At 31.8% G+C, this 14,365-nt stretch overlaps 1 pseudogene; it reads right to left on the bottom strand.

Moving 5' to 3' along the window:
- Window positions 1-11,443: 11,443 nt before the first annotated feature.
- On the bottom strand, window positions 11,444-11,667 carry LOC145277273 (U2 spliceosomal RNA; annotated as a pseudogene).
- Window positions 11,668-14,365: the final 2,698 nt, after the last annotated feature.

The following is a 14,365-nucleotide window of genomic DNA, read 5'->3' as shown; positions in this document are numbered from 1 at the left end:
GGAGAACTCTCTCTGACTGTACTAGCATCACATTGTCCGTAACAGGAATGATGAATTCCTCCGTTTTTTTCTCTGTAAAATAAGGACTCGGTGTACTGTGCATATGTTGTGCAGCTTCTGCTCACGCTTATGATGCCACGGTACAAACCAAAAGTTCGGGAACTGCCCATTGATAGCAACAAGAGACCACTGAAATGTGCTCTGTTAGACAACGGCAACACGTTTTCTCTATCCCTCGCCCGCTCGACTACACTGAAAAAGAATATGAAACGGTAAAATAAATGCTGGACAAAAATGATTATGATCAACATAAGTAATTTGTGTTGACCAGAAGATGGTAAACTTTTTGTTGGAACAACAGTCTGGCTCGACAAAGTGTCCATTTTTTCTGTTCATGTAGGGGCTGTGTTCAGCATTACACAGAGAAGATGTTTCAAGTACGAGAAGGACTGATGCATTGCAAAGAAAGAACGTCATTAATGACAGAATATGATTCTCTCGAATGCGCATTAAGCTTGGTTTGATCAATAAATTTACTGAGGTTCTCAACACCAATGGGGACTGCTTCACTTACCTGTGTCAGGCTTCTTCGGGATACACTGGATAAGTTGAACACTGGCAAATTTGAGTTAATCCGTCACCTCATTACAGATTCAGCGTTGAAAAACTCGATGAACAAAGTGGAACTGGAAGCGTGGAAGGCATTTGTTATGGAATTCAAGAAATTACTTAGTAACAATAAGGCCAGAAATTACGAAGAATTGTTCAACAACATGCTGAGTGTTTTCAGAAAGCAGATCTGGGACATGAGCATCAAGATGCACTACCTATTTTCACATATGGATCGGTTTAATGAGAACATATGTTCAATGAGTGACGAGCAGGAGGAGAGATTTCCTTAGAAAGTTTTAAGCGGGGCAAAAGCTTAGCTTGTTAGTAATTATACCTCGAATGAAAAGTCATGATGTTAACGATGATGACTATAACGATAACCAAATAATAATAATAACAATAATAGTAATGATAATTATTTTAATGTAATGCTATATAGTAACAATAATGTCAATGAAAATCAATATTAACAATGGTAACTTGCAGTACACACAAAGTGAATTTTATATAATGTTATATATAGAAATTATTATAAAAATATGTACATATATATATATATATACATATATATTTACATATTTATTTATAAATAATAAAATTAACATCATTTATCAAAGATTACCCCCCCATCAAGTGTAAAAGCTATTGTCTTTAGAAGATGAAGGTTGCACATCTAGTAGATAAATAAAGACGCTTGCATCTATTCGGAATTGGTCTTATATAAAGACATCACCAATAATTTATTCATATTCCGCTGCAATTTATATGTTTTACTTATCCAGGAAGACTCCCATTTTACTCGTACCTCAGTGACCAGTATATAAAGAATTACACTTTGGCCCCTGATGCCCCGTTTCGTTATAGTACGTAGTAGCAGATAACGACTTATTGACACTTGTTTAACTGCACATTTCATTTGTTGTAGATATTGCTCATGGCTAGGCGCATAGATATACGCTCAAAGGTGTCCCTGACAATAAAACAACAATACGGTTGAGAAATTCTATTAATGTTTCTCATATGAGAATTAGACTCTACGGAGATACAGCAAGACCTAATTCACGTTCGACGTCGATTTGATACTCCTACAAGACAGCAATTGCTGTGTTGGCTGACACGGTTATAATGATTTCAAGAGTACTCCAACAAAGAGTTATTTATTTATATATTTGCGAACTGTTATCATTGTCTTCATACTTGAATTTTTCCACACCGTTACGGAAAACTATGCTTCTGGCTTGCGAAAGTCAGTTAATCGTTACAGTGTAGTAATTCTGAGTCTCTAAAATATATCCTAACTACTTACTGCCTTCCATAGTTGTTGACGTCTCACCACGTTTTGCCCAGCTAACTCTCTGGCCTGCTTTCGGTAGGATTGAAACTGCAATCTTCAGACCATGTTTCTCTTACGAAAGTCAGATTAATAGTTGCCCACAACGCCGTAAAACAACAACTATAAATATGAGTCTAACAGTTCACAAACAATAAATAAATAAATAAATATGCAAATTACTCATCTGAAAAGATTTTACTAATGAAATAATATTACTAAGCGTTACTTGCTACAGATATAGCGAGAGGATCGAATAAAAAATAAATAGTTTTGGAAGGCTTGGAACGTTTTTAATTTCAGATCTGAATTTTTTGCTGACTAAAAAACATTATATAACACTAGCGAGCATCAAAGAATTACTCAACACTATATTAAAAATATCAGTCTGTATTCTCGTAACCATGATTTAAAAATACTTCTTTAGCTTTCAGGTTTTACTTAGGTAACGGAATTATTATTTAGATAGTTATTTGAAATGTGAGAGGAAATTGTAAGTTTTTTTTTTACTCTTTAATTATTTGGATTAAACATTAAATAAACAAAGGCACCTTATTATTAGAATACATCAGTATAATCCATCTAAAAATAACACAGTCTGTAAACAGCTTTAGTATCAAAATATTTATAAAATGAACTTGTATAATTATTTGAATCAAATATAACAAATAGCATTGTATATTAGCATCACACTTTATACCTAGAAATAAATTGTACCTTCTGTTCTGGTCAATCATGTCTTTTTATTAGTTTATTTTTGCCAGTTTTTGACAAAATTAAGTGTTTGTTTAATCCCGGTTGTTGTATTTTACCGAGGTAAATTTCCTGATAATAACCCTGGCACCTTGCCTATCCCATGTATAGAACATTTTTTTTAAACACATAAAGAAATTACTTACAAATTTACACACACAAAACTATTAATTTATTATTAAGTTAGAATTTCTAAACACACTTTCCTATCAGTCTATAGAATATTTCTATTAAACGAAATACAAATACAGAAAGTACAATCTCACCGTCTGAAATTCATATTCGTATATTCATTTCTTTTTAAATCTTAAAAATATGCAAAGCAAACACATACTGGCGTGTATGTTACACTTTCGGTTTTAAAATAAACAAACCGAAAACATAAAATTAAAGAAGCAATATTAATCTGTTTAGACATGGAGTAAAATCTATGAAAGCTAATATGTAGAATAGTGCATATATTTCCAAAGAGACAAACTAAATTCTCCCTGCAGGGCGATGTTTGCATGGAAAAACATCAAAGATATTTTCCTTTTAATATTTTTCTGCAAATTGAATATTACATTTTTTTTGCTTATCAATATATGTGTACTTGCGTATGCTTAGTCAAGCAAGTCCTGTGTTGGTACGCTCTTTTGGCTTATAGACATACTGCGCGCAGTTGGATTTAAAATTGCGACATTTATAGTTTTAGTGTTTTTTTCCAAATCAGACGATTCTATTTCCTTTATTTTGTTCTTCACAATTTAATATGCAAAGAATACTTGATATCCCAAATGACTACGGGTTCTGCCCAAAGCTGCTTCTTTTTTTAGAGAGTTATATTACTAAATGAACCTTAACCTCAACGTGTAATATTATACGATTTATTTGTTATAACACTATAATTCCAAAGAAATAAGCTTCACGGGTTCATAAATTTGTATGAAACGGCCTTGACTCAAACTCTTGAACTGATCGCCATGAACTTATGAATATATATTTTAGGCGTAGTGATCTAAACGTCGGCTATATTTAATAAAAGTTTGTTCTAGTAGAAGATGATACAAAACATGGATGAGATTAAGGATTCTGAGATATTAAAATTCATACCTAAATTATTTTAAATATGAATATTGTAATGGCCTGTGAATATTCGTTTTTTTCAGAGCACAAGGGAATAACATTGTAAAATTTAATAGAAACTTATTTGCTTTGGAAATATCTAGAAAAAAATTGCTTTCGAATTAGTCGATAATTTCACCACATTTCTTGATATTTATTGTTTCCTTCATCTTTAAATTAACTTTTACATTTCAAGTATTTATTTACTAACAACACAAAAGCACACAATAAATGTTGGTAAAAATTACAATTAGGATCATGGACAGAACTGTCGTTTAACTCATACTTTAAAATATTTGTTACAAGGTATTTAAAATTTAGAAATACTTTTTCGATGGATTAGTTTTTTTTTTCTGTCTTATGAAGGATTATTTGTCTCGTGGAAGTTGTTATACAAAACTATACATGAAAACGTTTTGTTTCAGCTAGTTGGATTTAAACACAAATTTGATAAATATAAATTTTGGAGATAATGTTATAATAAATATTATTGGGAGAAAACAAAACACATTTGATAATTTCCAGTGGGTTATTTTTGTAATATCAAACTGTATAGAATAACTAATGAAACCGCATTCAGAAAAAATAGGAGTGTTACAAAGATCAGCATTTAAAAGAGTTAAATTATACATCATTCATGTATCAAGAGATAGAACCAAAACAAAACGACGATTATTTTGTAAAATGTCATATATATATATATATATATATATATATATATATATATATATACATATATATATATATATATATATATATATATATATATACAAAGTGCGTATCTCTTTATTGCAGCTCAATATTTTTTTTAATTTGGGCATTGCTATGAAACACATAGAGGAAAAAATCGGTACGGTAGAAGCGCATTTAAAGGTACCTTATTTCCCTGATTGTTGTGGAGTTTGAACAAATATTTGGAAAATTATGTTGCTTTTTCTATTTTCTGAAATCATACGGGTATATAACTTTATTGCAAGTCTCACAAAATGTACATTTTCGGGAATACATCAATGTTCTAACTTCATATTTTTATTCATATAAGAAAAAGGGCATATCCATTAACAATTTTAAGTGAAAAAAAAAAGATTAAACATTATTTTGTTTACGGAAATATTTATTAAATGCATACTTCCCATGCTTTAAAACCACTTTGAATAGCCTCTTGTCAACTGATTATGTTAATCGTGTAATTTTTGATGATATAATGTCATAGGAAAGATTAAAAATCTTCCACCAAAGTATACCATTCGAAGAAAATTAAACACCTCCTTTACTTTTAACCTTATTATTGACCAGAGCAGCTCAATTGGGTTTATATCTGGGGAATAAGGTGGGAATATCATAAAATTTTCTCCACGTTGGCTGAGTGGAATTGTCTATTGTCGTGCATAAAAATCAATTTGCGTTGATACACCAATAAATGGTCATCAAGCTGAGGTTACAAATGCTCATTTAAAACTAAATTTCAAGACTGGCTAGCAGGTTTTACAACTGGCACTCAAAATGACCCAATTAGTTAATCGCATATTGTTCGACCAGAAAGCATGACACCTCCACCGTTTTGTTGACGACAAAATCGGTGAGGGGTACGGGATTCAAGAGGAACCCAAACATTTGCCCACCCATCTGGTCCAGCGAGGGTTGTTCTGGCCTCATCGGTGAAGAAACATTTTCAATACTGGTTGTCGTGTATTTCTGAGTCCGAACCAAAAGTTTTTTTTTTTAAATGAGTTACGTTATGAGCAATGCTTGTCCTGGGTTTAATGCTTCTTTCAATTTCGTTTAAGTCATTGCAGCGTGTATTTCTAAGCAAGGAAGGTCATTGAGCCGTGTTTTATATAGCAGCACTGTTGCTTCTCGACTGCGTTATAAGTTGACGGAGAATATTTCTAACATCACGCGCAGAAACTGATTTTCTTGGGTTTTTCTCTTTCTTTAGTTTTATGTTTGGATTCTACGACAATGTTCCTCGATCTCTTCCAAGCTCTTTGACTAGATCTACGTGCTGCAAGGCCCGCAACAATATGTTCCTTTTCACTAGCTGTCAATCGAAACAATTGCTATGCCTTTTTGGACACCTGCAATACAGTAATACAAGCTTTAAACAACCAGAAAATAGAAAAATAAGCAAAATGTTCAAAATATGTGTTCAAATTCCACAAACAATCAGAGAAATAAGATACCTTGTAATTCTCTTCTAGGTTACGAAATTTCACCTCTCTGCGTTCCATAGAATTTTCCAAATTAAAACAACATTGGTCTGCAATTAAGCGATACACAGGGTTTATATATATATACATATATATATATATATATATATATATATATATATATATATATATATATAATTTTCCACAGACAAACAACGCCGCAGCCATGACAGCCGTCCAATACCACTGTTTTTCCCTCATTTGGGCTGATCAGTTATACATATTGAAACACAGGATTCGAAACCCGAACCCCTTGCATGCGAGGTAAGCACTCTGACATCTGGCACAACTTTCTGCAAACAACAAATTCTATTAACTAACACAGATCAAGCAATTCGCTCGAAGTCCGACTCCGGATGTAACCTACTTTGTTTCGACAAGGGGCGCGTTCATTAAAACAGCTTGTGTGTGTGTGTGTATGTGTGTGTGTGCGCGTGTGTTTAAACATATGACACTCTTTTTCTTTAAATATTTTTTTTGTTTTAATTTCCTTTGTTTAAAGAGAATTTATTTACACCATTTCTTTCATTAAACGTATTTAAATATGATGTTCTGTTGCATTGAAATTGATATTCCTTTATTTCAGCATGCTTATTAAATTATGAACTATACTTTAGCCATTTAAAAACGTCACCATTGAAACGATCAACATTCCCCATGGTGTTTTTTGAATTATCCAATCAACCAACAGTCTCCGGCGACAAAATATTTCTGTAAATTCTGTAAATAAATAATAATATTTCCTTCTTTCATGATGCCGTATTTCTTTTTAAACTACTCGATAAGAGCATAAATTGCAGCGACGCATCTTAAGAATATTCGTTCGCGTATGCATCTGCCAATGTTGCGTGTAATAAGATATAATTTCATATTGGCGAATTAGTTGCCCGCTTACCGCATGAAGCCATGCATCATGTGATGTTTCAGCTTAGTGGCTGGAGGGACATATTTCCGCTTGCGTAATATTTCTGTAACGCATGGCTTCGAGCTTTACCCCTAGTCTCAGGCAAATGTGCGTTAAAAATCGGTTAACTACCTAAGCCTGTGTGTATGCTGAGCTCACGAATCATCAAGAACCACGAGCTAGAAAGAATAATATACAGATATTCTCAATAATTTTATTATGGTTCACAAGCTAGAATATTATATCCAAATACTAGGAAGTTTGGCGAAGTAGAATTTACAATAGCGAAGAAAGACAACTCGTCGGACGATAATTAAAATGTTTTTAATCTATAACATAAGAGGTGAAACAGAATGTTTACAAACTATTTTCTGTGTTTATGGTACGATTATAAGAATATGAGATAAGGCAAAGTAAAAATAATAAACGCAGAAGTACACACTCCATGGGTTGTTAAGCAATAGAATTTATTTTCTATTGGTATGTAGGTTCGAGTAAATGTAACGTTTGCAGGGAACTATGTAATGACAAAGGCGCGAGAAGTCACAACATTTGGAGAGTTTGGATTTAAAGATAAGAAAAAAATTCCCAGTCTTTCTCCACAGAATGAAGCTAGGTGGCATTCCATTCCATCGCTTGTATTATTTAAACAACTAAATCTATTAAAAATAGAACAAACGAATAATACATCGCAACTTCAATAGGTGACATTTCCTACGTGTAACAATATATGTCCCAAACATATAGAGAGAAAAAGTCATTTTTTTCTGTCAAAAAGAAAACGTTTTAAAATGTTTCTTCACGCTTTCGCTTATGATTATAGTGCATTATTCAACAATATAAAATCTCCTTCGTCTAAGATATATTTACGTTTCAGCGATATAAAGAAGAGTTTGCCCTGTCCAAAATACAACGACGATATATTGTTAACAATCAATATGTTAAAATACACTAAGTAACATTAAAAGTATTGCTATAATCTATACACCTACTACTAATGACGGGCTGGCACGTCGAGGTTGCCCTGTCATACAATAAGACTTATGCTATTTTAATTAATGCGGATTGCGTATGTATAATTATAGAAGCGATCCTCTATTTAATGTTTTATATATATATATATATATATATATATATATATATATATATATATATATATATATATAACGTAGAGGAATTTGCCCTATGGACTAATGCGCACAAAACAAATTTTATCATAATAATAATAATAATTTTTTTAGCAAATTCGGTTTGTGTTTGTTTATAACACGTCAGCTGATATTTGGGCTTAACGAGGAATGCTATGGACTACATATCTCGTTAATGTTTAGTTTTGAAATATGCAAATAGAGAAATTATTTTAGACCATTCTAAATGGGATCACTTATTTTATCATATACTGAACTCATTAATAAGGGAACATTAAAATAAAATTCTGAAGTAGATCATGGCATAACAGGGGATTATTCGTACTTCAGTAGAATTCTGAACAACTGAGCTATATTTCCAGATGTCAATAATTCTTCTTTTTTTAGAAGAAGAAATGAGTTGTTCATTCTTATAGCCCTTGCCGGTGTAACGTTAAATATTACGCTGTAAGAATTATTTTTATCGATGAGAAATTCTGATTCTTTTAAGATCGGATTTTGTGAATTCTCGAGACTTATCTGAAAAAGTTATGTACAAAACATATAGAGGATCACGGCAAAATATATAAATCAGCTTTTGTGAACATTGCAAAAGATATGCCCAGCCAGATCTGAACTTATAAAGAAGGAATCCAAGCACACAATTGATTATTATATGTTATTAGAAATTAACTTTAGATCATTCCAACCCGACATGAACACTCATGAGCAAAAGAAATGGGCAAATAGAGAAAGAAGGAAGAAATCGATTTTTCAATATTTTTCCATGCATTTTTGTTAATTTTAACTGAAAATTTTGCAGATCATTACTATTATAGCATATACTAAATAAGTGGAAAAGCTTCATCCTAAAAATATTAAGAATGCATTTTGCGAGGATATAAAAAAACGAATTGCAGGATTAAGGCAGTCTAAAATAACTTACAAGCAGATATTTTATATTAAAAAAAAGATAATGTGAAAACATCTCTTTCTGAAGTAAAGTGAATTGGTCACTCGAACGCTTGGTAAAAAAGAAAATCTGGATTTTGTCGCCCTAGAGCATCCAGTTCGAAGGGCAACCACTGGCTTAAAGTAAGTGTTTTGAAGGATTATAAGAAAACTTATGTTGACCATAGCAAATAATTTAAAACAGGGTCTGGAAATTCTCTTTCCAGATATACAATATCCAGACGAATGAAAGAAATTGGATGTCTTTCTAAAAGGTGGGCAAAGAAGCCATTCTTATCTAAGAAAACCAATGAGAGAAAAAGAGTTTTCTCGTGTTATGGCAAGAAAGATACAGACTCGTTCGGGAACGTTTTCTGGTCAGATTAATCAAGAGTTTGTCTTATTAGTGACGCTTCCGAATGATACATTCGAAGAATTGCAAAAATATAGTTTCGCCAAATTGCATGAAAACGACAGTTTAACATGGGAATGGGGGTGAATTGCGTGGGGAACTTTTACTGCAGCAGTAGTTGGGCAACTTATTAGATGTGAGTCAATCAATGCAAAGAAATACATTCGAATATAAGAAACAGAACCGTTACCAAGTATACATAAGCTAGGGATATCCCAGAACATTATGTTTCAATATAATAACGCCCCTGCAGACACTGCACAAATCACAAAAAATAGTTTTATCGTAATTCAATAGATTTGATGTTTTATCCAGGTCAAAGCCCCGATTTAAACCAAATGGAGATTTTTTGGTCCATAATATCTTATGCATTGACTGGAAGAACTTTTTCGAACAATGACAAACTAACGACTACACAAAAGTTAACTAATTATTAAAGTCCATTGAAAACTAGCAATAATTAATAAAGCATTACTTTTCATGATTTTATTAGATGTGCATGTGCATATATATTTACGGTTAACATTGGCCGTCGGGGGTTGTTCCTTGCTAATGGAGTCAGATATAGCTTCATTTTCTGTTTTGGATCTAACGACCGTCGGTAATCTGACACCCTGCAGTGATGATTCCCTGAAAGTAGTTACCACTCGTGTCTGTAAATCCTAAAAAATAACTGTAATAATAATTGTATGTATCTATATCAATGTATATATATATATATATATATATATATCTCTGTCTTTCTCTCTCTCTGTATATATATATATATATATATATATATATATATATTTAGATAGATAGATAGATAGATTCAAGTTAAGCGTAGGGTTAAAAAGGTAGCAGGTGTCTATAAATTCCTAATCAACACGTATAAAAAATAAACAGTCAGAGAATATTCAACGACGGACATTCGAAATAGTTCATTTTGCAACTAGCTTGATATCTTTTTATAAATTCACTAATGAGGGCTCAACGTTGGTCGAAATCTGTTATACCGACGAAATTTATATTAACAAGTGTTTGCATTTAAAAGTAATTCGTATTGAAAGTGGATATTCAGATCTTATAGTTCTTAGTGATTATGTTGAGGGCGGATTACTTTTAGGATAATAAACTTCAAAATCTTTCAAAAACATTGGTGTTCATGCTAAACAAGGGAAGCGCTACCCCGTGCGAGAGAAATGACGCCTTGCAAAGGTAGGACGTCATGAAAGAACCGCTAGTTGGCAAAGGCAGAGTACTCTTCTCAGCGCTAATCATCAAGCCCCGCTTAATGAAGCAGTTCACCAAGGCTCTGGACAAATATGTTAACTCGTTCACTTACATGTGTCAGTGTTTTTAAAGATTTACAAAGAAGAACCTATCATATAACATCTTTAACTGTTCTCACCTTCGGCAATTTATCAGATATTCAGCGTTCGAAACCTAATGAATAAAGTGGAACTAAAAATGTGAGTTATATTTCTCGTAGCAAAACTTTCATAAATCCATGTAAACATGCTGACTTCTTTCACAAACAGAGGCTGCAACATGAGCATCAAGGCACATTACCTATTTTCACATATCAACTATTTTCCTGAAGACCTGCATTCAAGGAGACATGTGTAGGAAAAAACATTCGATCAGGACGTGTAAGCGATGAGATCAAGTGTCAGGGTCGCTCGAACTCTGTCATGAAGGCTGAAAACTCTCGGAATCTTAGAATCGTAGAAATAACCACCCTGCTGCTGAGTATTCTATGTGTCTTTTCAAACGGAATTTAAAGCCCCGAAATTTAAACAATGGTGAACCCAGATGGAATACGTGGGTACTTTTCTTTAAAAAGCCGATCATTCATTTTACATTAATGAATGGTTCTATCAAAGAATCAATACATACTTTCGGCAGAATACTTTTCTCTTCGAAATATATTAAGGATTATATGTGTTGAAAAAACCCAATGATTATTCCGTAGATACGAAATCAATTTTGACAGAACATTTATTTTCTTCAGATTAGCGTAACACAAAAACCTTTCGTGGTGGAGAGGAAGAGATTCTATCTACTTAAAATACACTAAAATTATTGTACCTATTTACTATGCCTCCCCACGGGACAGAGTTAGACACCAGGGTCGTTTTTTAACGTGGAGAAAAGGTACAAAAATAAAAATTGTCTCAGTCGTGAAGGATTTCTCCTCCACCGAAAGAGAACAAGAAATGGAAGTACAGCATCTGAAGAACAGATACTACACTTTGATCTTGACCAAAAGGCCAAGAGTGTAGGAAACCTAGATAATATTCAAATATTAAAAAATATAATTGCACAATGTAATACATACACACATAAATACATACAAACACACACACAACTCATATATATATATATATATATATATATATATATATATATAGAGAGAGAGAGAGAGAGAAGTACAGAAAAAAAGAAGATATATTCCCAAAGGAAGACCAGATTATCTTTCCATAACCACTTCGTTTTTATTGCAAAACTGTTTCTGGATTAATAAATTGGAGAAAATAAAGTACACTTTCAAATGGCTCAACGATATTTTTCGGTCTGAAATATAACAAAGTTATTCACATAAACAATACATTTTCCAATATTGTACTGCTATTTTATTTTCTTAAGTTCATTATCCAAAAGATGACTTATAATAAAAACAAAACGTTTATGGGCACATGAATTGTTTTTCATTTTAATTTTTAATCTCTATAATCTCCCCGGTATACTATTTTTAATCTCTATATCTCCCCGGTATACTATTTTCATTATTCTCATCATATATAATGTGTGGGTGGGTGTTTTAAAGTGTTAGTATGTTAAGGATATCTAACTAAACCTCTCTAAGATGTGGTCTGCTTCAGTTTAACTGTGTTATAACCAATTTGCCATGTCAAATTGTAATCACCACACCCTGGTTTACGTTAAGCAGCATTATGTGTTAACAGAGCGGCTTAAGGCAAAAGCAAAAAAAAAAAAAAAAAGAAAAATGAACCAAGCTTAAACAACACCTGATGTAAATGATAATCACTATGTTTATGATAACGCGTTGAAGCAAGTCCATACGCGCGTAATTAACATTGCCATAACAAGCCACCCAAAGTCATGCAAAGAAGTAATATTAGTCAAATCCCTACTAATATGAGCCTAGACGAATTTACAATGATTCTCACCATTATCAATTTATTTATTGAAATTATTGTCATTAGGTATGTATAGATGTAATCACGCCTATTGTGTTCTTTCTCATTACTGTTTGAACAAGTTGGATGTAATTATACGAAAACAATAAAAATATTATTTTAAAATCAGGACATTTAGAATAACATGAATAATTTATAAAAGAATACGAACACAGAATCGATTCAAATATTGATTATACCTTAACCGCGATCATTACTACATAAATAATATCATGTATTATTAATGAAAGATTTGCTCACTTACGGGGATATGAATCGTGCTTTTTTAATATTTCGGAGAATTGAACTCGTACACTAATTACCAAATAAAGTATAAAATATTGCGTATACTACTAGCTTCTTCATAAAAATCTAAATATAGTAATATATGGTATATTTACGAGGAAACAAAGTAAAATATTACATTTGTTAACAATATAAAAAGGGGAAAATTTGCTAGGACGGTACCATTGAACTAGGGAGTGTGTCATTTTGTAACACCTACAATTATATTATTTATTAAATGATTTAGAATCAATAATGTTTTGAACATATGAGAGGGAAATAAATAAATTCGTGACATTATACAAATACAATTGTTTTGTTATTTCTCTGAGATGACATGAAAGATATTTGCAGTGTGTATGTGTTTGCAAAGAATGTACGTTACCTTTTTTCAATGGACAACATTTTTACATATGAGAATTCATAGCTTATGAAAATAAGATGTAAATATTTTGTCGCATAAAAACTCATTAAAGTTCTTTCAATCTGGATTTTATCGAATTAATTTAAGATGACGCTACATACATCTCGTATTAATTAGTATTTACAAAGAATAAAAATGATATAAAATGACACACATAAAAGAAGAGGTGAACCAAGGTCAAATGGGGTTTTGTCCTGTAAGTGCCTGATCATTGACTAAATAGAAAGGGTGCGGTGCAAGCTAGAAATAAGATTGGCTAAGCACACCTCAATATAATGTGCATATATAAAAACGTAAGACTACCAGAACTACTCTCATAAGCCTGGATAATCCTAGCGTTGATGAAACGATGAATATTCTGTGTAACTTAATTGTTATATATAGTTTATAACTTACTACTTAGCTGTACCAACGTATTGATCACTGTTGAAATAAATACTTACATTTTACGCATAAATTCATACGTTCGTATAATATTTCATGTTATTAAATGAAGTAGTCACACACACACATATATATATATATATATATATATATATATATATATATATATATATATATATATATACAGAGAGAGAGAGAGAGAGAGAGAGGAAGAGAGAGAGTAATTTATAAAATATATATGGCGATTAAGCTACACTGAATATTCGGCGTTTCATCCACTCTAGGATTCCTCAGGATATTCAGTGTAGCTTAATCGCCATATATATTTTATAAATTACTAACTAGCTCTACCTATGTATTGAGCACTTTTGAAGTAAATACTTAAAGTTTACACATAAATAGATACTTTCGTGTATTAATTTTATGTGAGTAAATGATATAGTTGTATATATATATATATATATATATATATATATATATATATATATATATATATATATATATATAAAAATTAGTGTGAAGTTTGACGAAGGTACTGGATCGTTATTACGATTCGGTAGCCGAAACATTTGTAAGTAAACAGATAAAACTTTACTATAAATAAAACAGATAAAACTTTACTAAAAATAAAACTCATGGTTGCTCTGCAATAGTGTTGAGCACTTTCTCTAGGTTTTTATTAATTAC

This window comes from Euprymna scolopes, chromosome 5 (genome assembly GCF_053919585.1).
Source record: "Euprymna scolopes isolate OS-2025 chromosome 5, ASM5391958v1, whole genome shotgun sequence".
NCBI lineage: Eukaryota > Metazoa > Mollusca > Cephalopoda > Sepiida > Sepiolidae > Euprymna > Euprymna scolopes.
The sequence above is the reverse complement of the archived record's forward strand: the minus strand, read 5'-3'. Positions and strand labels throughout refer to the sequence as shown.